Source organism: Aquarana catesbeiana, linkage group LG01, assembly GCF_042186555.1.
Source record: "Aquarana catesbeiana isolate 2022-GZ linkage group LG01, ASM4218655v1, whole genome shotgun sequence".
In the NCBI taxonomy this organism is placed as follows: domain Eukaryota; kingdom Metazoa; phylum Chordata; class Amphibia; order Anura; family Ranidae; genus Aquarana; species Aquarana catesbeiana.
Window position 1 is genome coordinate 500,998,799 of NC_133324.1, and position 26,420 is coordinate 501,025,218.

Here is a 26,420-nt window from a genome sequence, read left to right on the forward strand (position 1 = left end):
CTAAAGCTACCTGTCGAAGGTTGGTGGTGTTTTCCTGATCCTATCACTACCGCAGGCAGCTAAATAAGCTACAAGTTAGTTTTTTGCGAGCTCTGCACAGTGTTCACCTAAAGCTACCTGTAGAAGGTTGGTGGTGTTTTCCTGATCCTATCACTACCGCAGGCAGCTAAATAAGCTACAAGTTAGTTTTTTGCGAGCTCTGCACAGTGTTCACCTAAAGCTACCTGTCAAAGGTTGGTGGTGTTTTCCTGATCCTATCACTACCGCAAGCAGCTAAATAAGCTACAAGTTAGTTTTTTGTGAGCTCTGCACAGTGTTCACCTAAAGCTACCTGTCGAAGGTTGGTGGTGTTATCCTGATCCTATCACTACCGCAGGCAGCTAAATAAGCTACAAGTTAGTTTTTTGCGAGCTCTGCACAGTGTTCACCTAAAGCTACCTGTAGAAAGTTGGTGGTGTTTTCCTGATCCTATCACTACAGCAGGCAGCTACATAAGCTACAAGTTAGTTTTTTGCGAGCTCTGCACCGTGTTCACCTAAAGGTACCTGTCGAAGGTTGGTGGTGTTTTCCTGATCCTATCACTACCGCAAGCAGCTAAATAAGTAACAAGTTATTTTTTTGTGAGCTCTGAACAGTGTTCACCTAAAGCTACCTGTCGAAGGTTGGTGGTGTTTTCCTGATCCTATCACTACCGCAGGCAGCTAAATAAGCTACAAGTTAGTTTTTTGCGAGCTCTGCACAGTGTTCACCTAAAGCTACCTGTAGAAGGTTGCTGGTGTTTTCCTGATCCTATCACTACCGCAGGCAGCTAATAAAGCTACAAGTTAGTTTTTTGCGAACTCTTCACAGTGTTCACCTAAAGCTACCTGTAGAAGGTTGGTGGTGTTTTCCTGATCCTATCACTACCGCAGGCAGCTAAATAAGCTACAAGTTAGTTTTTTGCGAGCTTTGCACAGTGTTCACCTAAAGCTACCTGTAGAAGGCTGGTGGTGTTTTCCTGATCCTATCACTACCGCAGGCAGCTAAATAAGCTACAAGTTAGTTTTTTGCGAGCTCTGCACAGTGTTCACCTAAAGCTACCTGTAGAAGGTTGGTGGTGTTTTCCTGATCCTATCACTGCCGCAGGCAGCTAAATAAGCTAAAAGTTAGTTTTTTGCGAACTCTGCACAGTGTTCACCTAAAGCTACCTGTAGAAGGTTGGTGGTGTTTTCCTGATCCTTTCACTACCGCAGGCAGCTAAATAAGCTACAAGTTAGTTTTTTGCGAGCTCTGCACAATATTCACCTAAAGCTACCTGTAGAAGGTTGGTGGTGTTTTCCTGATCCTATCACTACCGCAGGCAGCTAAATAAGCTACAAGTTAGTTTTTTGCGAGCTCTGCACAGTGTTCACCTAAAGCTACCTGTAGAAGGTTGGTGGTGTTTTCCTGATCCTATCACTACCGCAGGCAGCTAAATAAGCTAAAAGTTAGTTTTTTGCGAACTCTGCACAGTGTTCACCTAAAGCTACCTGTAGAAGGTTGGTGGTGTTTTCCTGATCCTTTCACTACCGCAGGCAGCTAAATTAGCTACAAGTTAGTTTTTTGCGAGCTCTGCACAGTATTCACCTAAAGCTACCTGTAGAAGGTTGGTGGTGTTTTCCTGATCCTATCACTACCGCAGGCAGCTAAATAAGCTACAAGTTAGTTTTTTGCGAGCTCTGCACAGTGTTCACCTAAAGCTACCTGTAGAAGCTTGGTGGTGTTTTCCTGATGCTATCACTACCGCAGGCAGCTAATAAAGCTACAAGTTAGTTTTTTGCGAGCTCTGCACAGTGTTCACCTAAAGCTACCTGTCGAAGGTTGGTGGTGTTTTCCTGATCCTGTCACTACCGCAGGCAGCTAAATAAGCTACAAGTTAGTTTTTTGCGAGCTCTGCACAGTGTTCACCTAAAGCTACCCGTAGAAGGTTGGTGGTGTTTTCCTGATCCTATCACTACCGCAGGCAGCTAAATAAGCTACAAGTTAGTTTTTTGCGAGCTCTGCACAGTGTTCACCTAAAGCTACCTGTAGAAGGCTGGTGGTGTTTTCCTGATCCTATCACTACCGCAGGCAGCTAAATAAGCTACAAGTTAGTTTTTTGCGAGCTCTGCACAGTGTTCACCTAAAGCTACCTGTAGAAGGTTGGTGGTGTTTTCCTGATCCTATCACTACCGCAGGCAGCTAAATAAGCTACAAGTTAGTTTTTTGCGAGCTCTGCACAGTGTTCACCTAAAGCTACCTGTAGAAGGTTGGTGGTGTTTTCCTGATCCTATCACTACCGCAGGCCTCTAAATAAGCTACAAGTTAGTTTTTTGCGAGCTCTGCACATTATACACCTAAAGCTACCTGTCGAAGGTTGGTGGTGTTATCCTGATCCTATCACTACCGCAGGCAGCTAAATAAGCTACAAGTTAGTTTTTTGCGAGCTCTGCACAGTGTTCACCTAAAGCTACCTGTAGAAAGTTGGTGGTGTTTTCCTGATCCTATCACTACAGCAGGCAGCTACATAAGCTACAAGTTAGTTTTTTGCGAGCTCTGCACCGTGTTCACCTAAAGGTACCTGTCGAAGGTTGGTGGTGTTTTCCTGATCCTATCACTACCGCAAGCAGCTAAATAAGTAACAAGTTATTTTTTTGTGAGCTCTGAACAGTGTTCACCTAAAGCTACCTGTCGAAGGTTGGTGGTGTTTTCCTGATCCTATCACTACCGCAGGCAGCTAAATAAGCTACAAGTTAGTTTTTTGCGAGCTCTGCACAGTGTTCACCTAAAGCTACCTGTAGAAGGTTGCTGGTGTTTTCCTGATCCTATCACTACCGCAGGCAGCTAATAAAGCTACAAGTTAGTTTTTTGCGAACTCTTCACAGTGTTCACCTAAAGCTACCTGTAGAAGGTTGGTGGTGTTTTCCTGATCCTATCACTACCGCAGGCAGCTAAATAAGCTACAAGTTAGTTTTTTGCGAGCTTTGCACAGTGTTCACCTAAAGCTACCTGTAGAAGGCTGGTGGTGTTTTCCTGATCCTATCACTACCGCAGGCAGCTAAATAAGCTACAAGTTAGTTTTTTGCGAGCTCTGCACAGTGTTCACCTAAAGCTACCTGTAGAAGGTTGGTGGTGTTTTCCTGATCCTATCACTGCCGCAGGCAGCTAAATAAGCTAAAAGTTAGTTTTTTGCGAACTCTGCACAGTGTTCACCTAAAGCTACCTGTAGAAGGTTGGTGGTGTTTTCCTGATCCTTTCACTACCGCAGGCAGCTAAATAAGCTACAAGTTAGTTTTTTGCGAGCTCTGCACAATATTCACCTAAAGCTACCTGTAGAAGGTTGGTGGTGTTTTCCTGATCCTATCACTACCGCAGGCAGCTAAATAAGCTACAAGTTAGTTTTTTGCGAGCTCTGCACAGTGTTCACCTAAAGCTACCTGTAGAAGGTTGGTGGTGTTTTCCTGATCCTATCACTACCGCAGGCAGCTAAATAAGCTAAAAGTTAGTTTTTTGCGAACTCTGCACAGTGTTCACCTAAAGCTACCTGTAGAAGGTTGGTGGTGTTTTCCTGATCCTTTCACTACCGCAGGCAGCTAAATTAGCTACAAGTTAGTTTTTTGCGAGCTCTGCACAGTATTCACCTAAAGCTACCTGTAGAAGGTTGGTGGTGTTTTCCTGATCCTATCACTACCGCAGGCAGCTAAATAAGCTACAAGTTAGTTTTTTGCGAGCTCTGCACAGTGTTCACCTAAAGCTACCTGTAGAAGCTTGGTGGTGTTTTCCTGATGCTATCACTACCGCAGGCAGCTAATAAAGCTACAAGTTAGTTTTTTGCGAGCTCTGCACAGTGTTCACCTAAAGCTACCTGTCGAAGGTTGGTGGTGTTTTCCTGATCCTGTCACTACCGCAGGCAGCTAAATAAGCTACAAGTTAGTTTTTTGCGAGCTCTGCACAGTGTTCACCTAAAGCTACCCGTAGAAGGTTGGTGGTGTTTTCCTGATCCTATCACTACCGCAGGCAGCTAAATAAGCTACAAGTTAGTTTTTTGCGAGCTCTGCACAGTGTTCACCTAAAGCTACCTGTAGAAGGCTGGTGGTGTTTTCCTGATCCTATCACTACCGCAGGCAGCTAAATAAGCTACAAGTTAGTTTTTTGCGAGCTCTGCACAGTGTTCACCTAAAGCTACCTGTAGAAAGTTGGTGGTGTTTTCCTGATCCTATCACTACAGCAGGCAGCTACATAAGCTACAAGTTAGTTTTTTGCGAGCTCTGCACAGTGTTCACCTAAAGGTACCTGTCGAAGGTTGGTGGTGTTTTCCTGATCCTATCACTACCGCAAGCAGCTCAATAAGTAACAAGTTATTTTTTTGTGAGCTCTGCACAGTGTTCACCTAAAGCTACCTGTCGAAGGTTGGTGGTGTTTTCCTGATCCTATCACTACAGCAAGCAGCTAAATAAGTAACAAGTTATTTTTTGGTGAGCTCTGCACAGTGTTCACCTAAAGCTACCTGTCGAAGGTTGGTGGTGTTTTCCTGATCCTGTCACTACCGCAGGCAGCTAAATAAGCTACAAGTTAGTTTTTTGCGAGCTCTGCACAGTGTTCACCTAAAGCTACCTGTAAAAGGTTGATGGTGTTTTCCTGATCCTATCACTACCGCAGGCAGCTAAATAAGCTACAAGTTAGTTTTTTGCGAGCTTTGCACAGTGTTCACCTAAAGCTACCTGTAGAAGGCTGGTGGTGTTTTCCTGATCCTATCAGTACCGCAGGCAGGAAATAAGCTACAAGTTAGTTTTTTGCGAGCTCTGCACAGTGTTCACCTAAAGCTACCTGTAGAAGGTTGGTGGTGTTTTCCTGATCCTATCACTACCGCAGGCAGCTAAATAAGCTAAAAGTTAGTTTTTTGCGAACTCTGCACAGTGTTCACCTAAAGCTACCTGTAGAAGGTTGGTGGTGTTTTCCTGATCCTTTCACTACCGCAGGCAGCTAAATAAGCTACAAGTTAGTTTTTTGCGAGCTCTGCACAGTATTCACCTAAAGCTACCTGTAGAAGGTTGGTGGTATTTTCCTGATCCTATCACTACCGCAGGCAGCTAAATAAGCTACAAGTTAGTTTTTTGCGAGCTCTGCACAGTGTTCACCTAAAGCTACCTGTAGAAGGTTGGTGGTGTTTTCCTGATCCTATCACTACTGCAGGCAGCTAAATAATCTACAAGTTAGTTTTTTGCGAGCTCTGCACAGTGTTCACCTAAAGCTACCTGTCGAAGGTTGGTGGTGTTTTTCTGATCCTATCACTACCCCAAGCAGCTAAATAAGCTACAAGTTAGTTTTTTGCGAGCTCTGCACAGTGTTCACCTAAAGCTTCCTGTAGAAGGTTGGTGGTGTTTTCAAGATCCTATCACTACCGCAGGCAGCTAAATAATCTACAAGTTAGTTTTTTGCGAGCTCTGCACAGTGTTCACCTAAAGCTACCTGTAGAAGGTTGGTGGTGTTTTCCTGATGCTATCACTACCGCAGGCAGCTAATAAAGCTACAAGTTAGTTTTTTGCGAGCTCTTCACAGTGTTCACCTAAAGCTACCTGTAGAAGGTTGGTGGTGTTTTCCTGATCCTGTCACTACCGCAGGCAGCTAAATAAGCTACAAGTTAGTTTTTTGCGAGCTCTGCACAGTGTTCACCTAAAGCTACCTGTAAAAGGTTGGTGGTGTTTTCCTGATCCTATCACTACCGCAGGCAGCTAAATAAGCTACAAGTAAGTTTTTTGCGAGCTCTGCACAGTGTTCACCTAAAGCTACCTGTAGAAGGCTGGTGGTGTTTTCCTGATCCTTTCACTACCGCAGGCAGCTAAATAAGCTACAAGTTAGTTTTTTGCGAGCTCTGTACAGTATTCACCTAAAGCTACCTGTAGAAGGTTGGTGGTGTTTTCCTGATCCTATCACTACCGCAGGCAGCTAAATAAGCTACAAGTTAGTTTTTTGCGAGCTCTGCACAGTGTTCACCTAAAGCTACCTGTAGAAGGTTGGTGGTGTTTTCCTGATCCTATCACTACCGCAGGCAGCTAAATAAGCTACAAGTTAGTTTTTTGCGAGCTCTGCACAGTGTTCACCTAAAGCTACCTGTCGAAGGTTGGTGGTGTTTTCTTGATCCTATCACTACCGCAAGCAGCTAAATAAGCTACAAGTTAGTTTTTTGCGAGCTCTGCACAGTGTTCACCTAAAGCTACCTGTAGAAGGTTGGTGGTGTTTTCCTGATCCTATCACTACCGCAGGCAGCTAAATAATCTACAAGTTAGTTTTTTGCGAGCTCTGCACAGTGTTCACCTAAAGCTACCTGTAGAAGGTTGGTGGTGTTTTCCTGATCCTATCACTACCGCAGGCAGCTAATAAAGCTACAAGTTAGTTTTTTGCGAGCTCTTCACAGTGTTCACCTAAAGCTACCTGTAGAAGGTTGGTGGTGTTTTCCTGATCCTGTCACTACCGCAGGCAGCTAAATAAGCTACAAGTTAGTTTTTTGCGAGCTCTGCACAGTGTTCACCTAAAGCTACCTGTAAAAGGTTGGTGGTGTTTTCCTGATCCTATCACTACCGCAGGCAGCTAAATAAGCTACAAGTTAGTTTTTTGCGAGCTTTGCACAGTGTTCACCTAAAGCTACCTGTAGAAGGCTGGTGGTGTTTTCCTGATCCTATCACTACCGCAGGCAGCTAAATAAGCTACAAGTTAGTTTTTTGCGAGCTCTGCACAGTGTTCACCTAAAGCTACCTGTAGAAGGTTGGTGGTGTTTTCCTGATCCTATCACTACCGCAGGCAGCTAAATAAGCTAAAAGTTAGTTTTTTGCGAACTCTGCACAGTGTTCACCTAAAGCTACCTGTAGAAGGTTGGTGGTGTTTTCCTGATCCTTTCACTACCGCAGGCAGCTAAATAAGCTACAAGTTAGTTTTTTGCGAGCTCTGCACAATATTCACCTAAAGCTACCTGTAGAAGGTTGGTGGTGTTTTCCTGATCCTATCACTACCGCATGCAGCTAAATAAGCTACAAGTTAGTTTTTTGCGAGCTCTGCACAGTGTTCACCTAAAGCTACCTGTAGAAGGTTGCTGGTGTTTTCCTGATCCTATCACTACCGCAGGCAGTTAAATTAGCTACAAGATAGTTTTTTGCGAGCTCTGCACAGTGTTCACCTAAAGCTACCCGTCGAAGGTCGGTGGTGTTTTCCTGATCCTATCACTACCGCAGGCAGCTAAATAAGCTACAAGTTCGTTTTTTGCGAGCTCTGCACAGTGTTCACCTAAAGCTACCTGTAGAAGGTTGGTGATGTTTTCCTGATCCTGTCACTACTGCAGGCAGCTAAATAAGCTACAAGTTAGTTTTTTGCGAGCTCTGCACAGTGTTCACCTAAAGCTACCTGTAGAAGGTTGGTGGTGTTTTCCTGATCCTATCACTACCGCAAGCAGCTAAATAAGCAACAAGTTAGTTTTTTGTGAGCTCTGCACAGTGTTCACCTAAAGCTACCTGTCGAAGGTTGGTGGTGTTATCCTGATCCTATCACTACCGCAGGCAGCTAAATAAGCTACAAGTTAGTTTTTTGCGAGCTCTGCACAGTGTTCACCTAAAGCTACCTGTAGAAAGTTGGTGGTGTTTTCCTGATCCTATCACTACAGCAGGCAGCTACATAAGCTACAAGTTAGTTTTTTGCGAGCTCTGCACCGTGTTCACCTAAAGGTACCTGTCGAAGGTTGGTGGTGTTTTCCTGATCCTATCACTACCGCAAGCAGCTAAATAAGTAACAAGTTATTTTTTTGTGAGCTCTGAACAGTGTTCACCTAAAGCTACCTGTCGAAGGTTGGTGGTGTTTTCCTGATCCTATCACTACCGCAGGCAGCTAAATAAGCTACAAGTTAGTTTTTTGCGAGCTCTGCACAGTGTTCACCTAAAGCTACCTGTAGAAGGTTGCTGGTGTTTTCCTGATCCTATCACTACCGCAGGCAGCTAATAAAGCTACAAGTTAGTTTTTTGCGAACTCTTCACAGTGTTCACCTAAAGCTACCTGTAGAAGGTTGGTGGTGTTTTCCTGATCCTATCACTACCGCAGGCAGCTAAATAAGCTACAAGTTAGTTTTTTGCGAGCTTTGCACAGTGTTCACCTAAAGCTACCTGTAGAAGGCTGGTGGTGTTTTCCTGATCCTATCACTACCGCAGGCAGCTAAATAAGCTACAAGTTAGTTTTTTGCGAGCTCTGCACAGTGTTCACCTAAAGCTACCTGTAGAAGGTTGGTGGTGTTTTCCTGATCCTATCACTGCCGCAGGCAGCTAAATAAGCTAAAAGTTAGTTTTTTGCGAACTCTGCACAGTGTTCACCTAAAGCTACCTGTAGAAGGTTGGTGGTGTTTTCCTGATCCTTTCACTACCGCAGGCAGCTAAATAAGCTACAAGTTAGTTTTTTGCGAGCTCTGCACAATATTCACCTAAAGCTACCTGTAGAAGGTTGGTGGTGTTTTCCTGATCCTATCACTACCGCAGGCAGCTAAATAAGCTACAAGTTAGTTTTTTGCGAGCTCTGCACAGTGTTCACCTAAAGCTACCTGTAGAAGGTTGGTGGTGTTTTCCTGATCCTATCACTACCGCAGGCAGCTAAATAAGCTAAAAGTTAGTTTTTTGCGAACTCTGCACAGTGTTCACCTAAAGCTACCTGTAGAAGGTTGGTGGTGTTTTCCTGATCCTTTCACTACCGCAGGCAGCTAAATTAGCTACAAGTTAGTTTTTTGCGAGCTCTGCACAGTATTCACCTAAAGCTACCTGTAGAAGGTTGGTGGTGTTTTCCTGATCCTATCACTACCGCAGGCAGCTAAATAAGCTACAAGTTAGTTTTTTGCGAGCTTTGCACAGTGTTCACCTAAAGCTACCTGTAGAAGCTTGGTGGTGTTTTCCTGATGCTATCACTACCGCAGGCAGCTAATAAAGCTACAAGTTAGTTTTTTGCGAGCTCTGCACAGTGTTCACCTAAAGCTACCTGTCGAAGGTTGGTGGTGTTTTCCTGATCCTGTCACTACCGCAGGCAGCTAAATAAGCTACAAGTTAGTTTTTTGCGAGCTCTGCACAGTGTTCACCTAAAGCTACCCGTAGAAGGTTGGTGGTGTTTTCCTGATCCTATCACTACTGCAGGCAGCTAAATAAGCTACAAGTTAGTTTTTTGCGAGCTCTGCACAGTGTTCACCTAAAGCTACCTGTAGAAGGCTGGTGGTGTTTTCCTGATCCTATCACTACCGCAGGCAGCTAAATAAGCTACAAGTTAGTTTTTTGCGAGCTCTGCACAGTGTTCACCTAAAGCTACCTGTAGAAGGTTGGTGGTGTTTTCCTGATCCTATCACTACCGCAGGCAGCTAAATAAGCTACAAGTTAGTTTTTTGCGAGCTCTGCACAGTGTTCACCTAAAGCTACCTGTCGAAGGTTGGTGGTGTTTTCCTGATCCTATCACTACCGCAGGCAGCTAAATAAGCTACAAGTTAGTTTTTTGCGAGCTCTGCACAGTGTTCACCTAAAGCTACCTGTCGAAGGTTGGTGTTGTTTTCCTGATCCTATCACTACTGCAGGCAGCTAAATAAGCTACAAGTTAGTTTTTTGCGAGTTCTGCACAGTGTTCACCTAAAGCTACCTGTAGAAGGTTGGTGGTGTTTTCCTGATCCTATCACTACCGCAGGCCTCTAAATAAGCTACAAGTTAGTTTTTTGCGAGCTCTGCACATTATACACCTAAAGCTACCTGTCGAAGGTTGGTGGTGTTTTCCTGATCCTATCACTACCGCAGGCAGCTAAATAAGCAACAAGTTAGTTATTTGTGAGCTCTGCACAGTGTTCACCTAAAGCTACCTGTCGAAGGTTGGTGGTGTTTTCCTGATCCTATCACTACCGCAGGCAGCTAAATAAGCTACAAGTTATTTTTTTGCGAGCTCTGCACAGTGTTCACCTAAAGCTACCTGTCGAAGGTTGGTGGTGTTTTCCTGATCCTATCGCTACTGCAGGCAGTTAAATAAGCTACAAGTTAGTTTTTTGCGAGTTCTGCACAGTGTTCACCTAAAGCTACCTGTAGAAGGTTGGTGGTGTTTTCCTGATCCTATCACTACCGCAGGCAGCTAAATAAGCTACAAGTTAGTTTTTTGCGAGCTCTGCACATTATTCACCTAAAGCTACCTGTAGAAGGTTGGTCGTGTTTTCCTGATCCTATCACTACCGCAGGCAGCTAAATAAGCTACAAGTTAGTTTTTTGCGAGCTCTGCACAGTGTTCACCTAAAGCTACCTGTCGAAGGTTGGTGGTGTTTTCCTGATCCTATCACTACCGCAAGCAGCTAAATAAGCAACAAGTTATTTTTTTGTGAGCTCTGCATAGTGTTCACCTAAAGCTACCTGTCGAAGGTTGGTGGTGTTTTCCTGATCCTATCACTACCGCAGGCAGCTAAATAAGCTACAAGTTAGTTTTTTGCGAGCTCTGCACAGTGTTCACCTAAAGCTACCTGTAGAAGGTTGGTGGTGTTTTCCTGATCCTATCACTACCGCAGGCAGCTAAATAAGCTACAAGTTAGTTTTTTGCGAGCTCTGCACAGTGTTCACCTAAAGCTACCTGTCAAAGGTTGGTGGTGTTTTCCTGATCCTATCACTACCGCAAGCAGCTAAATAAGCTACAAGTTAGTTTTTTGTGAGCTCTGCACAGTGTTCACCTAAAGCTACCTGTCGAAGGTTGGTGGTGTTATCCTGATCCTATCACTACCGCAGGCAGCTAAATAAGCTACAAGTTAGTTTTTTGCGAGCTCTGCACAGTGTTCACCTAAAGCTACCTGTAGAAAGTTGGTGGTGTTTTCCTGATCCTATCACTACAGCAGGCAGCTACATAAGCTACAAGTTAGTTTTTTGCGAGCTCTGCACCGTGTTCACCTAAAGGTACCTGTCGAAGGTTGGTGGTGTTTTCCTGATCCTATCACTACCGCAAGCAGCTAAATAAGTAACAAGTTATTTTTTTGTGAGCTCTGAACAGTGTTCACCTAAAGCTACCTGTCGAAGGTTGGTGGTGTTTTCCTGATCCTATCACTACCGCAGGCAGCTAAATAAGCTACAAGTTAGTTTTTTGCGAGCTCTGCACAGTGTTCACCTAAAGCTACCTGTAGAAGGTTGCTGGTGTTTTCCTGATCCTATCACTACCGCAGGCAGCTAATAAAGCTACAAGTTAGTTTTTTGCGAACTCTTCACAGTGTTCACCTAAAGCTACCTGTAGAAGGTTGGTGGTGTTTTCCTGATCCTATCACTACCGCAGGCAGCTAAATAAGCTACAAGTTAGTTTTTTGCGAGCTTTGCACAGTGTTCACCTAAAGCTACCTGTAGAAGGCTGGTGGTGTTTTCCTGATCCTATCACTACCGCAGGCAGCTAAATAAGCTACAAGTTAGTTTTTTGCGAGCTCTGCACAGTGTTCACCTAAAGCTACCTGTAGAAGGTTGGTGGTGTTTTCCTGATCCTATCACTGCCGCAGGCAGCTAAATAAGCTAAAAGTTAGTTTTTTGCGAACTCTGCACAGTGTTCACCTAAAGCTACCTGTAGAAGGTTGGTGGTGTTTTCCTGATCCTTTCACTACCGCAGGCAGCTAAATAAGCTACAAGTTAGTTTTTTGCGAGCTCTGCACAATATTCACCTAAAGCTACCTGTAGAAGGTTGGTGGTGTTTTCCTGATCCTATCACTACCGCAGGCAGCTAAATAAGCTACAAGTTAGTTTTTTGCGAGCTCTGCACAGTGTTCACCTAAAGCTACCTGTAGAAGGTTGGTGGTGTTTTCCTGATCCTATCACTACCGCAGGCAGCTAAATAAGCTAAAAGTTAGTTTTTTGCGAACTCTGCACAGTGTTCACCTAAAGCTACCTGTAGAAGGTTGGTGGTGTTTTCCTGATCCTTTCACTACCGCAGGCAGCTAAATTAGCTACAAGTTAGTTTTTTGCGAGCTCTGCACAGTATTCACCTAAAGCTACCTGTAGAAGGTTGGTGGTGTTTTCCTGATCCTATCACTACCGCAGGCAGCTAAATAAGCTACAAGTTAGTTTTTTGCGAGCTCTGCACAGTGTTCACCTAAAGCTACCTGTAGAAGCTTGGTGGTGTTTTCCTGATGCTATCACTACCGCAGGCAGCTAATAAAGCTACAAGTTAGTTTTTTGCGAGCTCTGCACAGTGTTCACCTAAAGCTACCTGTCGAAGGTTGGTGGTGTTTTCCTGATCCTGTCACTACCGCAGGCAGCTAAATAAGCTACAAGTTAGTTTTTTGCGAGCTCTGCACAGTGTTCACCTAAAGCTACCCGTAGAAGGTTGGTGGTGTTTTCCTGATCCTATCACTACCGCAGGCAGCTAAATAAGCTACAAGTTAGTTTTTTGCGAGCTCTGCACAGTGTTCACCTAAAGCTACCTGTAGAAGGCTGGTGGTGTTTTCCTGATCCTATCACTACCGCAGGCAGCTAAATAAGCTACAAGTTAGTTTTTTGCGAGCTCTGCACAGTGTTCACCTAAAGCTACCTGTAGAAGGTTGGTGGTGTTTTCCTGATCCTATCACTACCGCAGGCAGCTAAATAAGCTACAAGTTAGTTTTTTGCGAGCTCTGCACAGTGTTCACCTAAAGCTACCTGTAGAAGGTTGGTGGTGTTTTCCTGATCCTATCACTACCGCAGGCCTCTAAATAAGCTACAAGTTAGTTTTTTGCGAGCTCTGCACATTATACACCTAAAGCTACCTGTCGAAGGTTGGTGGTGTTATCCTGATCCTATCACTACCGCAGGCAGCTAAATAAGCTACAAGTTAGTTTTTTGCGAGCTCTGCACAGTGTTCACCTAAAGCTACCTGTAGAAAGTTGGTGGTGTTTTCCTGATCCTATCACTACAGCAGGCAGCTACATAAGCTACAAGTTAGTTTTTTGCGAGCTCTGCACCGTGTTCACCTAAAGGTACCTGTCGAAGGTTGGTGGTGTTTTCCTGATCCTATCACTACCGCAAGCAGCTAAATAAGTAACAAGTTATTTTTTTGTGAGCTCTGAACAGTGTTCACCTAAAGCTACCTGTCGAAGGTTGGTGGTGTTTTCCTGATCCTATCACTACCGCAGGCAGCTAAATAAGCTACAAGTTAGTTTTTTGCGAGCTCTGCACAGTGTTCACCTAAAGCTACCTGTAGAAGGTTGCTGGTGTTTTCCTGATCCTATCACTACCGCAGGCAGCTAATAAAGCTACAAGTTAGTTTTTTGCGAACTCTTCACAGTGTTCACCTAAAGCTACCTGTAGAAGGTTGGTGGTGTTTTCCTGATCCTATCACTACCGCAGGCAGCTAAATAAGCTACAAGTTAGTTTTTTGCGAGCTTTGCACAGTGTTCACCTAAAGCTACCTGTAGAAGGCTGGTGGTGTTTTCCTGATCCTATCACTACCGCAGGCAGCTAAATAAGCTACAAGTTAGTTTTTTGCGAGCTCTGCACAGTGTTCACCTAAAGCTACCTGTAGAAGGTTGGTGGTGTTTTCCTGATCCTATCACTGCCGCAGGCAGCTAAATAAGCTAAAAGTTAGTTTTTTGCGAACTCTGCACAGTGTTCACCTAAAGCTACCTGTAGAAGGTTGGTGGTGTTTTCCTGATCCTTTCACTACCGCAGGCAGCTAAATAAGCTACAAGTTAGTTTTTTGCGAGCTCTGCACAATATTCACCTAAAGCTACCTGTAGAAGGTTGGTGGTGTTTTCCTGATCCTATCACTACCGCAGGCAGCTAAATAAGCTACAAGTTAGTTTTTTGCGAGCTCTGCACAGTGTTCACCTAAAGCTACCTGTAGAAGGTTGGTGGTGTTTTCCTGATCCTATCACTACCGCAGGCAGCTAAATAAGCTAAAAGTTAGTTTTTTGCGAACTCTGCACAGTGTTCACCTAAAGCTACCTGTAGAAGGTTGGTGGTGTTTTCCTGATCCTTTCACTACCGCAGGCAGCTAAATTAGCTACAAGTTAGTTTTTTGCGAGCTCTGCACAGTATTCACCTAAAGCTACCTGTAGAAGGTTGGTGGTGTTTTCCTGATCCTATCACTACCGCAGGCAGCTAAATAAGCTACAAGTTAGTTTTTTGCGAGCTCTGCACAGTGTTCACCTAAAGCTACCTGTAGAAGCTTGGTGGTGTTTTCCTGATGCTATCACTACCGCAGGCAGCTAATAAAGCTACAAGTTAGTTTTTTGCGAGCTCTGCACAGTGTTCACCTAAAGCTACCTGTCGAAGGTTGGTGGTGTTTTCCTGATCCTGTCACTACCGCAGGCAGCTAAATAAGCTACAAGTTAGTTTTTTGCGAGCTCTGCACAGTGTTCACCTAAAGCTACCCGTAGAAGGTTGGTGGTGTTTTCCTGATCCTATCACTACCGCAGGCAGCTAAATAAGCTACAAGTTAGTTTTTTGCGAGCTCTGCACAGTGTTCACCTAAAGCTACCTGTAGAAGGCTGGTGGTGTTTTCCTGATCCTATCACTACCGCAGGCAGCTAAATAAGCTACAAGTTAGTTTTTTGCGAGCTCTGCACAGTGTTCACCTAAAGCTACCTGTAGAAGGTTGGTGGTGTTTTCCTGATCCTATCACTACCGCAGGCAGCTAAATAAGCTACAAGTTAGTTTTTTGCGAGCTCTGCACAGTGTTCACCTAAAGCTACCTGTCGAAGGTTGGTGGTGTTTTCCTGATCCTATCACTACCGCAGGCAGCTAAATAAGCTACAAGTTAGTTTTTTGCGAGCTCTGCACAGTGTTCACCTAAAGCTACCTGTCGAAGGTTGGTGTTGTTTTCCTGATCCTATCACTACTGCAGGCAGCTAAATAAGCTACAAGTTAGTTTTTTGCGAGTTCTGCACAGTGTTCACCTAAAGCTACCTGTAGAAGGTTGGTGGTGTTTTCCTGATCCTATCACTACCGCAGGCCTCTAAATAAGCTACAAGTTAGTTTTTTGCGAGCTCTGCACATTATACACCTAAAGCTACCTGTCGAAGGTTGGTGGTGTTTTCCTGATCCTATCACTACCGCAGGCAGCTAAATAAGCAACAAGTTAGTTATTTGTGAGCTCTGCACAGTGTTCACCTAAAGCTACCTGTCGAAGGTTGGTGGTGTTTTCCTGATCCTATCACTACCGCAGGCAGCTAAATAAGCTACAAGTTATTTTTTTGCGAGCTCTGCACAGTGTTCACCTAAAGCTACCTGTCGAAGGTTGGTGGTGTTTTCCTGATCCTATCGCTACTGCAGGCAGTTAAATAAGCTACAAGTTAGTTTTTTGCGAGTTCTGCACAGTGTTCACCTAAAGCTACCTGTAGAAGGTTGGTGGTGTTTTCCTGATCCTATCACTACCGCAGGCAGCTAAATAAGCTACAAGTTAGTTTTTTGCGAGCTCTGCACATTATTCACCTAAAGCTACCTGTAGAAGGTTGGTCGTGTTTTCCTGATCCTATCACTACCGCAGGCAGCTAAATAAGCTACAAGTTAGTTTTTTGCGAGCTCTGCACAGTGTTCACCTAAAGCTACCTGTCGAAGGTTGGTGGTGTTTTCCTGATCCTATCACTACCGCAAGCAGCTAAATAAGCAACAAGTTATTTTTTTGTGAGCTCTGCATAGTGTTCACCTAAAGCTACCTGTCGAAGGTTGGTGGTGTTTTCCTGATCCTATCACTACCGCAGGCAGCTAAATAAGCTACAAGTTAGTTTTTTGCGAGCTCTGCACAGTGTTCACCTAAAGCTACCTGTAGAAGGTTGGTGGTGTTTTCCTGATCCTATCACTACCGCAGGCAGCTAAATAAGCTACAAGTTAGTTTTTTGCGAGCTCTGCACAGTGTTCACCTAAAGCTACCTGTCAAAGGTTGGTGGTGTTTTCCTGATCCTATCACTACCGCAAGCAGCTAAATAAGCTACAAGTTAGTTTTGTGCGAGCTCTGCACAGTGTTCACCTAAAGCTACCTGTAGAAGGTTGGTGGTGTTTTCCTGATCCTATCACTACCGCAGGCAGCTAAATAAGCTACAAGTTAGTTTTTTGCGAGCTCTGCACAGTGTTCACCTAAAGCTACCTGTCGAAGGTTGGTGGTGTTTTCCTGATCCTATCACTACCGCAAGCAGCTAAATAAGCTACAAGTTAGTTTTTTGCGAGCTCTGCACAGTGTTCACCTAAAGCTACCTGTAGAAGGTTGGTGGTGTTTTCCTGATCCTATCACTACCGCAAGCAGCTAAATAAGCTACAAGTTAGTTTTTTGCGAGCTCTGCACATTATTCACCTAAAGCTACCTGTAGAAGGTTGGTGGTGTTTTCCTGATCCTATCACTACCGCAGGCAGCTAAATAAGCTACAAGTTAGTTTTTTGCGAGCTCTGCACAATGTTCACCTAAAGCTACCTGTAGAAAGTTGGTGGTGTTTTCCTGATCCTATCACTACCGCAGGCAGCTACATAAGCTACAAGTTAGTTTTTTGCGAGCTCTGCACAGTGTTCACCTAAAGCTACCTGTCGAAGGTTGGTGGTGTTTTCCTGATCCTATCACTACCGCAAGCAGCTAAATAAGCAACAAGTTAGTTTTTTGTGAGCTCTGCACAGTGTTCACCTAAAGCTACCTGTCGAAGGTTGGTGGTGTTTTCCTGATCCTATCACTACCGCAGGCAGCTAAATAAGCTACAAGTTAGTTTTTTGCGAGCTCTGCACAGTGTTCACCTAAAGCTACCTGTAGAAGGTTGGTGGTGTTTTCCTGATCCTATCACTACCGCAGGCAGCTAAATAAGCTACAAGTTAGTTTTTTGCGAGCTCTGCACAGTGTTCACCTAAAGCTACCTGTCGAAGGTTGGTGGTGTTTTCCTGATCCCATCACTACCGCAAGCAGCTAAATAAGCTACAAGTTAGTTTTTTGCGAGCTCTGCACAGTGTTCACCTAAAGCTACCTGTAGAAGCTTGGTGGTGTTTTCCTGATCCTATCACTACCGCAGGCAGCTAAATAAGCTACAAGTTAGTTTTTTGCGAGCTCTTCACAGTGCTCACCTAAAGCTACCTCTAGAAGGTTGGTGGTGTTTTCCTGATCCTGTCACTACCGCAGGCAGTTAAATAAGCTACAAGTTAGTTTTTTGCGAGCTCTGCACAGTGTTCACCTAAAGCTACTTGTAAAAGGTTGGTGGTGTTTTCCTGATCCTATCACTACCGCAGCCAGCTAAATAAGCTACAAGTTAGTTTTTTGCGAGCTCTGCACAGTGTTCACCTAAAGCTACCTGTAGAAGGCTGGTGGTGTTTTCCTGATCCTATCACTACCGCAGGCAGCTAAATAAGCTACAAGTTAGTTTTTTGCGAGCTCTGCATAGTGTTCACCTAAAGCTACCTGTAGAAGGTTGGTGGTGTTTTCCTGATCCTATCACTACCGCAGGCAGCTAAATAAGCTAAAAGTTAGTTTTTTGCGAACTCTGCACAGTGTTCACCTAAAGCTACCTGTAGAAAGTTGGTGGTGTTTTCCTGATCCTTTCACTACCGCAGGCAGCTAAATTAGCTACAAGTTAGTTTTTTGCGAGCTCTGCACAGTATTCACCTAAAGCTACCTGTAGAAGGTTGGTGGTGTTTTCCTGATCCTATCACTACCGCAGGCAGCTAAATAAGCTACAAGTTAGTTTTTTGCGAGCTCTGCACAGTGTTCACCTAAAGCTACCTGTAGAAGCTTGGTGGTGTTTTCCTGATGCTATCACTACCGCAGGCAGCTAATAAAGCTACAAGTTAGTTTTTTGCGAGCTCTGCACAGTGTTCACCTAAAGCTACCTGTCGAAGGTTGGTGGTGTTTTCCTGATCCTGTCACTACCGCAGGCAGCTAAATAAGCTACAAGTTAGTTTTTTGCGAGCTCTGCACAGTGTTCACCTAAAGCTACCCGTAGAAGGTTGGTGGTGTTTTCCTGATCCTATCACTACCGCAGGCAGCTAAATAAGCTACAAGTTAGTTTTTTGCGAGCTCTGCACAGTGTTCACCTAAAGCTACCTGTAGAAGGCTGGTGGTGTTTTCCTGATCCTATCACTACCGCAGGCAGCTAAATAAGCTACAAGTTAGTTTTTTGCGAGCTCTGCACAGTGTTCACCTAAAGCTACCTGTAGAAGGTTGGTGGTGTTTTCCTGATCCTATCACTACCGCAGGCAGCTAAATAAGCTACAAGTTAGTTTTTTGCGAGCTCTGCACAGTGTTCACCTAAAGCTACCTGTCAAAGGTTGGTGGTGTTTTCCTGATCCTATCACTACTGCAGGCAGCTAAATAAGCTACAAGTTAGTTTTTTGCGAGTTCTGCACAGTGTTCACCTAAAGCTACCTGTAGAAGGTTGGTGGTGTTTTCCTGATCCTATCACTACCGCAGGCCTCTAAATAAGCTACAAGTTAGTTTTTTGCGAGCTCTGCACATTATTCACCTAAAGCTACCTGTCGAAGGTTGGTGGTGTTTTCCTGATCCTATCACTACCGCAAGCAGCTAAATAAGCAACAAGTTAGTTATTTGTGAGCTCTGCACAGTGTTCACCTAAAGCTACCTGTCGAAGGTTGGTGGTGTTTTCCTGATCCTATCACTACCGCAGGCAGCTAAATAAGCTACAAGTTATTTTTTTGCGAGCTCTGCACAGTGTTCACCTAAAGCTACCTGTCGAAGGTTGGTGGTGTTTTCCTGATTCTATCGCTACTGCAGGCAGCTAAATAAGCTACAAGTTAGTTTTTTGCGAGTTCTGCACAGTGTTCACCTAAAGCTACCTGTAGAAGGTTGGTGGTGTTTTCCTGATCCTATCACTACCGCAGGCAGCTAAATAAGCTACAAGTTACTTTTTTGCGAGCTCTGCACATTATTCACCTAAAGCTACCTGTAGAAGGTTGGTCGTGTTTTCCTGATCCTATCACTACCGCAGGCAGCTAAATAAGCTACAAGTTAGTTTTTTGCGAGCTCTGCACAGTGTTCACCTAAAGCTACCTGTCGAAGGTTGGTGGTGTTTTCCTGATCCTATCACTACCGCAAGCAGCTAAATAAGCAACAAGTTAGTTTTTTGTGAGCTCTGCACAGTGTTCACCTAAAGCTACCTGTCGAAGGTTGGTGGTGTTTTCCTGATCCTATCACTACCGCAGGCAGCTAAATAAGCTACAAGTTAGTTTTTTGCGAGCTCTGCACAGTGTTCACCTAAAGCTACCTGTAGAAGGTTGGTGGTGTTTTCCTGATCCTATCACTACCGCAGGCAGCTAAATAAGCTACAAGTTAGTTTTTTGCGAGCTCTGCACAGTGTTCACCTAAAGCTACCTGTCAAAGGTTGGTGGTGTTTTCCTGATCCTATCACTACCGCAAGCAGCTAAATAAGCTACAAGTTAGTTTTGTGCGAGCTCTGCACAGTGTTCACCTAAAGCTACCTGTAGAAGGTTGGTGGTGTTTTCCTGATCCTATCACTACCGCAGGCAGCTAAATAAGCTACAAGTTAGTTTTTTGCGAGCTCTGCACAGTGTTCACCTAAAGCTACCTGTCGAAGGTTGGTGGTGTTTTCCTGATCCTATCACTACCGCAAGCAGCTAAATAAGCTACAAGTTAGTTTTTTGCGAGCTCTGCACAGTGTTCACCTAAAGCTACCTGTAGAAGGTTGGTGGTGTTTTCCTGATCCTATCACTACCGCAAGCAGCTAAATAAGCTACAAGTTAGTTTTTTGCGAGCTCTGCACATTATTCACCTAAAGCTACCTGTAGAAGGTTGGTGGTGTTTTCCTAATCCTATCACTACCGCAGGCAGCTAAATAAGCTACAAGTTAGTTTTTTGCGAGCTCTGCACAGTGTTCACCTAAAGCTACCTGTAGAAAGTTGGTGGTGTTTTCCTGATCCTATCACTACCGCAGGCAGCTACATAAGCTACAAGTTAGTTTTTTGCGAGCTCTGCACAGTGTTCACCTAAAGCTACCTGTCGAAGGTTGGTGGTGTTTTCCTGATCCTATCACTACCGCAGGCAGCTAAATAAGCAACAAGTTAGTTTTTTGTGAGCTCTGCACAGTGTTCACCTAAAGCTACCTGTCGAAGGTTGGTGGTGTTTTCCTGATCCTATCACTACCGCAGGCAGCTAAATAAGCTACAAGTTAGTTTTTTGCGAGCTCTGCACAGTGTTCACCTAAAGCTACCTGTAGAAGGTTGGTGGTGTTTTCCTGATCCTATCACTACCGCAGGCAGCTAAATAAGCTACAAGTTAGTTTTTTGCGAGCTCTGCACAGTGTTCACCTAAAGCTACCTGTCGAAGGTTGGTGGTGTTTTCCTGATCCCATCACTACCGCAAGCAGCTAAATAAGCTACAAGTTAGTTTTTTGCGAGCTCTGCACAGTGTTCTCCTAAAGCTACCTGTAGAAGCTTGGTGGTGTTTTCCTGATCCTATCACTACCGCAGGCAGCTAAATAAGCTACAAGTTAGTTTTTTGCGAGCTCTTCACAGTGTTCACCTAAAGCTACCTCTAGAAGGTTGGTGGTGTTTTCCTGATCCTGTTACTACCGCAGGCAGCTAAATAAGCTACAAGTTAGTTTTTTGCGAGCTCTGCACAGTGTTCACCTAAAGCTACTTGTAAAAGGTTGGTGGTGTTTTCCTGATCCTATCACTACCGCAGCCAGCTAAATAAGCTACAAGTTAGTTTTTTGCGAGCTCTGCACAGTGTTCACCTAAAGCTACCTGTAGAAGGCTGGTGGTGTTTTCCTGATCCTATCACTACCGCAGGCAGCTACATAAGCTACAAGTTAGTTTTTTGCGAGCTCTGCACAGTGTTCACCTAAAGCTACCTGTAGAAGGTTGGTGGTGTTTTCCTGATCCTATCACTACCGCAGGCAGCTAAATAAGCTAAAAGTTAGTTTTTTGCGAACTCTGCACAGTGTTCACCTAAAGCTACCTGTAGAAAGTTGGTGGTGTTTTCCTGATCCTTTCACTACCGCAGGCAGCTAAATAAGCTACAAGTTAGTTTTTTGCGAGCTCTGCACAGTATTCACCTAAAGCTACCTGTAGAAGGTTGGTGGTGTTTTCCTGATCCTATCACTACCGCAGGCAGCTAAATAAGCTACAAGTTCGTTTTTTGCGAGCTCTGCACAATGTTCACCTAAAGCTACCTGTAGAAGGTTGGTGGTGTTTTCCTGATCCTGTCACTACCGCAGGCAGCTAAATAAGCTACAAGTTAGTTTTTTGCGAGCTCTGCACAGTGTTCACCTAAAGCTACCTGTCGAAGGTTGGTGGTGTTTTCCTGATCCTATCACTACCGCAGGCAGCTAAATAAGCTACAAGTTCGTTTTTTGCGAGCTCTGCACAGTGTTCACCTAAAGCTACCTGTAGAAGGTTGGTGGTGTTTTCCTGATCCTATCACTACCGCAGGCAGCTAAATAAGCTACAAGTTAGTTTTTTGCGAGCTCTGCACAGTGTTCACCTAAAGCTACCTGTAGAAGGTTGGTGGTGTTTTCCTGATCCTGTCACTACCGCAGGCAGCTAAATAAGCTACAAGTTAGTTTTTTGCGAGTTCTGCACAGTGTTCACCTAAAGCTACCTGTCGAAGGTTGGTGGTGTTTTCCTGATCCTATCACTACCGCAGGCAGCTAAATAAGCTACAAGTTCGTTTTTTGCGAGCTCTGCACAGTGTTCACCTAAAGCTACCTGTAGAAGGTTGGTGGTGTTTTCCTGATCCTATCACTACCGCAGGCAGCTAAATAAGCTACAAGTTAGTTTTTTGCGAGCTCTGCACAGTGTTCACCTAAAGCTACCTGTAGAAGGTTGGTGGTGTTTTCCTGATCCTGTCACTACCGCAGGCAGCTAAATAAGCTACAAGTTAGTTTTTTGCGAGTTCTGCACAGTGTTCACCTAAAGATTTAAGAACAGAAAAAATCCCCTGGTGGACTTTATAGGCACATAAAAAGGAATGTTAGGGAGAGTATGTATGATAAACAACAATTTATTAATTAGAAAAATTTTCTCAAGTAGACATCACACAAATGACATGGATAAAAACAGGGAATGCAGTTCCATAGATATAGAGCTAGTGATACCAATACACTTGCTTATGATATAGTTTTTTTAAAATGAGCTTGCGTATAAACAGTTGGAGATCCTTATAGATCTCAAACTTGTCCAGATTTTGGTTGGGACAAAAATTTAGACCATTTTTCAGGACATTGATTTCATCATGAGAAAGTTCATAGGATGAAAGGTTAATAATGTTCAAGTTGTTTTATTTTGGTTCTTGATCGGTATCAGGGACAGTTAGAGTGCTATTTGGGTGTAAGTATTGGGGTTGGATTGTGTGGGTTGTACGCCCATCAGAATTTTTTCTAAAAAAGATGGGTCATTAGAAATTGTGTCCAGTGTTGTGACTGTTGAAGGATTGGATTGAAGATTCATTTCCCTTATCGGGGTGTGTATGTTACTCTGTGCATTTAGTGTTTTTGGGGTTGATTCTTGTGTGGCTGTGGAGGGATTGATTTTTTTAGGGATGTCAAGGGTTAATTTCTTTGCTTGTTGCCCCTCATTGGGGTCACCACGAAACGTGCGTTTTGTGCTATGTCCCGTTTTGGGTTTCTGGGACATTTGGGTATAGGTTTGGGGTGAATTAGGGGTGGGTTGTGAAGAGTTGGTTTGATGTCCCTGATACTGATAGTTTTTATTTTGGTTTCCCCTATTTTGGGTCCATCTATAGGCCCTTCCATCCTTGAAGGCATTCCTATCACGGATGAGTTTCTGTCGTTTTTTAATGAGTACATCCTTATTGAATGTTTCTAAGTGTGTTTTTAATCTATCCTCTTTATTGGTAAGAGGTCTCTGTGTTTTTAACTGCTGTAGCTTGTTGCAGAGAGTTACAATGTCTAGATCTAAGGTATTGGATCTCTTTCTATATTCCTCAATCAGGATTTCCATTAAGCTTTGTGAACATGCCCGTAATGCCTGTTCCCACTTGCTTTTAAATTCCGAGTCCAGGCCCTCCAATGTCGGGAAGATCTGGACTCGCAATCCTGCGGGGTTGATATCTTCTTTAATGTAGTCCTGAAAGGATCTAACATGCCAGTAAAAAAGTGATTTTTTCTCCAGAGTTTTAGAGAGTCTGGAGAAAAGAGAGGATATCTCGGAGTCAACAGATTCCTTGTCTCCGAAATCTTTTAGGTAGCCCTCCATCAGTGTTTCCCATCCATCACCTGTAAAATTGGTCATTTTTGCCTAGTTAGTAAATAAAAACGATGCTAAAGGGGTATATGTAGTATTCACTAAACAATATAAGACAAAACAGAAAAGAAAAAAAAAAAAAAAAGAAAAAAGAGATTGTTTTGGCGATCCGGAATGCTCATATGGAGTTCCGGATAGCCATACAAAGATAATTGTCGATCTAGTGCGGGGAGCGGTATCTACTACCAGTTTAATTGAGAACAAGGGTTTGATCGGCTAATTATCTAAAAATTGTGCCACATCCTAAATTCAGATTTAAGAACAGAAAAAATCCCCTGGTGGACTTTATAGGCACATAAAAAGGAATGTTAGGGAGAGTATGTATGATAAACAACAATTTATTAATTACAAAAATTTTTTCAAGTAGACATCAAACAAATGACATGGATAAAAACAGGGAAAGGGAAGGAGGTGGGGACAGGGAAAAGAAGGAAAGGAAGAGGGGAAAGGAGGAAAGAGGAGGATGGGCAGTATGTGTCAGTACGTCTGTTTTCTTTTAAACCTCTTGGGAATGCGTAACCAATACATATAGATACCAATGTAAGTGTAAATAGACATATGTATATTATGTAATTATATGTTTTTTGGTTTTGATTTTCACGTATATTTACTATGTCTATGTTGCATATGCCATTTCCCATACAGAAATTTCTATTTGAAACTTATAATCACCCCTGAAGAAGGAGGCAAAAGCAACTCCGAAACGCGTCGGGTGAAAGTGTATTGGTATCACTAGCTCTATATCTATGGAACTGCATTCCCTGTTTTTATCCATGTCATTTGTTTGATGTCTACTTGAGAAAATTTTTGTAATTAATAAATTGTTGTTTATCATACATACTCTCCCTAACATTCCTTTTTATGTGCCTATAAAGTCCACCAGGGGATTTTTTCTGTTCTTAAATCTGAATTTAGGATGTGGCACAATTTTTAGATAATTAGCTGATCAAACCCTTGTTCAGTGTTCACCTAAAGCTACCTGTCGAAGGTTGGTGGTGTTTTCCTGATCCTATCACTACCGCAGGCAGCTAAATAAGCTACAAGTTAGTTTTTTGCGAGCTCTGCACAGTGTTCAGCTAAAGCTACCTGTAGAAGGTTGGTGGTGTTCTTATACTACAGGCAGGCAGTTGATATATATATATATATATATATATATATATATATATATATATATCCCAGCTTAGTGCAGCTACAGGCCATTAGTATGTCTGGAAGGCCTACAAGGAGAGGCAGACAGTCACAAGCCAATAAAAGAGGGCAAGCAGGCTCTGTTTCTAGAGGCAACAGTGCTGGTCGTGGAGACGGTGCATCCTCATCAGCACGTGGCCGTGGGACACGCTTGGCCTTTTTTTCAGCAGCTGGCCGTGTTGAGCCGCAACATGCGGAAGACTTGGTCGAGTGGATGACCAAGCCGTCCTCATCCTCCTCATCCTCTCTCACCCATGCTCAGGGTACTTTGTCTGGCAAAGCAGCTGTCAACGTGGCCTCTTCCCTCGGCTCAGTGGCATCAGTGACTCCTTCCCTAGCCCCACCATGTTCTCCTGAGGAGTCCCTCGAACTGTTTGACCACAGTGTTGGGTACATGCTTCAGGAGGATGACCAGCGTTTAGAAGGCCCTGATGATGATACTGAGCTAGATGAAGGCAGTAACATGAGCACGGACAGAGGGCATGCCCTAGAAGGAAAGCAATCTGGCAGTCATGCTCCCCCTGCTGCAGCATACTGCCAGGTTTGCTCCAGTGATGAGGAGGGAGGGGATGATGAGGTCACTGACTCAACGTGGGTGCCTGATAGGAGAGAGGAGGAGGACCAACGAGGCAGGATGCCCTCCAGGGGCCAGCCTAAGGGCAGCACACTGACTGCATCACACCCCAAAGCTCCGCATGTGCAGGGCACTGCTGTCTCTGTGCATTACTCCAAAAGTTCTTTGGTGTGGGCCTTTTTTGCATCAGATCGCACCGCTGCTATTTGCAACATATGTCTCAAGCCTATCTCGCGTGGCCAAAACATCTGCCGCTTGGGCTCCACATGCTTGACCAGACATATGTTGACCTGACATGCAGTTCATTGGCAAGCGTATCTAAAAGACCCACACCAAAGAACAAAGAGGACATCTCCTTGCTCCTCATCTGAGATCTCCAACCCCACTATACCTTCAGTCCTCTCTGAGACCTGCACTGAGAGGAATGAAGGTGTAGAATTAGGTGTGTCACAGCCAAGTACTTGTGGGCAATCTGCTTTCGGTACACCGACGTCAGATTGTACCAAGCAAATTTCCCTGCCCCAGCTGCTGCACCGCCGAAAGAAGTTTGCTCCCAGCCATCCACATGCCCAGCGGTTGAATGCTAGCTTGGCAAAATTGCTAGCACTTCAACTGCTGCCTTTTCAGTTGGTAGACTCTGCCCCCTGAGTTTGTGGAATGTGCGGTTCCTCAGTGGCAGGTACCCAAACGCCACTTTTTCTCATGGAAGGCGATTCCGGCTCTCTACCGGCATGTGAAAGGCAATGTCTTGGCCTCGCTGGACAGGGCGATCAGCGGTAAGGTGCATATTACCGCTGACTCATGGTCCAGCAGGCATGGACAGGGACGTTACCTACGTTTCACAGCACATTGGGTGACTCTGCTGGCAGCTGGGAAGGATGCAGGACAAGGTGCAGTAGTGTTGGAGGTTGTTCCGCCACCACGACTCTAAAATGCCACTACTAATGATTGTGACACACCTCTCTCCTCCACCCCCTCCTCTTCTTCTTCCCCCATGGCCTCTTCCTGTGCTTTGTCCTCGGAACCAGCGGTGCTCCGTAGCCGTTCAAGCGGCTATGCAAGTATGCAGGCCAAAAGATGCCATGCGGTGCTTGAGCTGGTGTGCTTGGGGGACAGGAGCCAAACTGGGGCAGAGGTTCTGTCAGCTCTGCAGGGGCAGGTTCAGAGGTGGTTGACGCCAACTTAAGGCAGGAATGGTGGTTTGTGACTATGGCACCAACCTCCTCTCTGCCCTCCGACAGGGACAAATGACCCATGTACCCTGTTTGGCTCACGTCCTTAACTTGGTGGTGCAGCAGTTCTTGGGCAGGTACCAGGCTGACAGCATGTCCTGAGGCAGGCCAGGAAAGCCTGTGTGCATTCCGCCGGTCATATAATGCCAGTGCTCGGCTGGCAGACCTCCAAAAGGAGTTTAACCTGCCCAAGAACCGCCTAATCTGTGACATGGCCACCAGGTGGAACTCAACGTTGGTCATGCT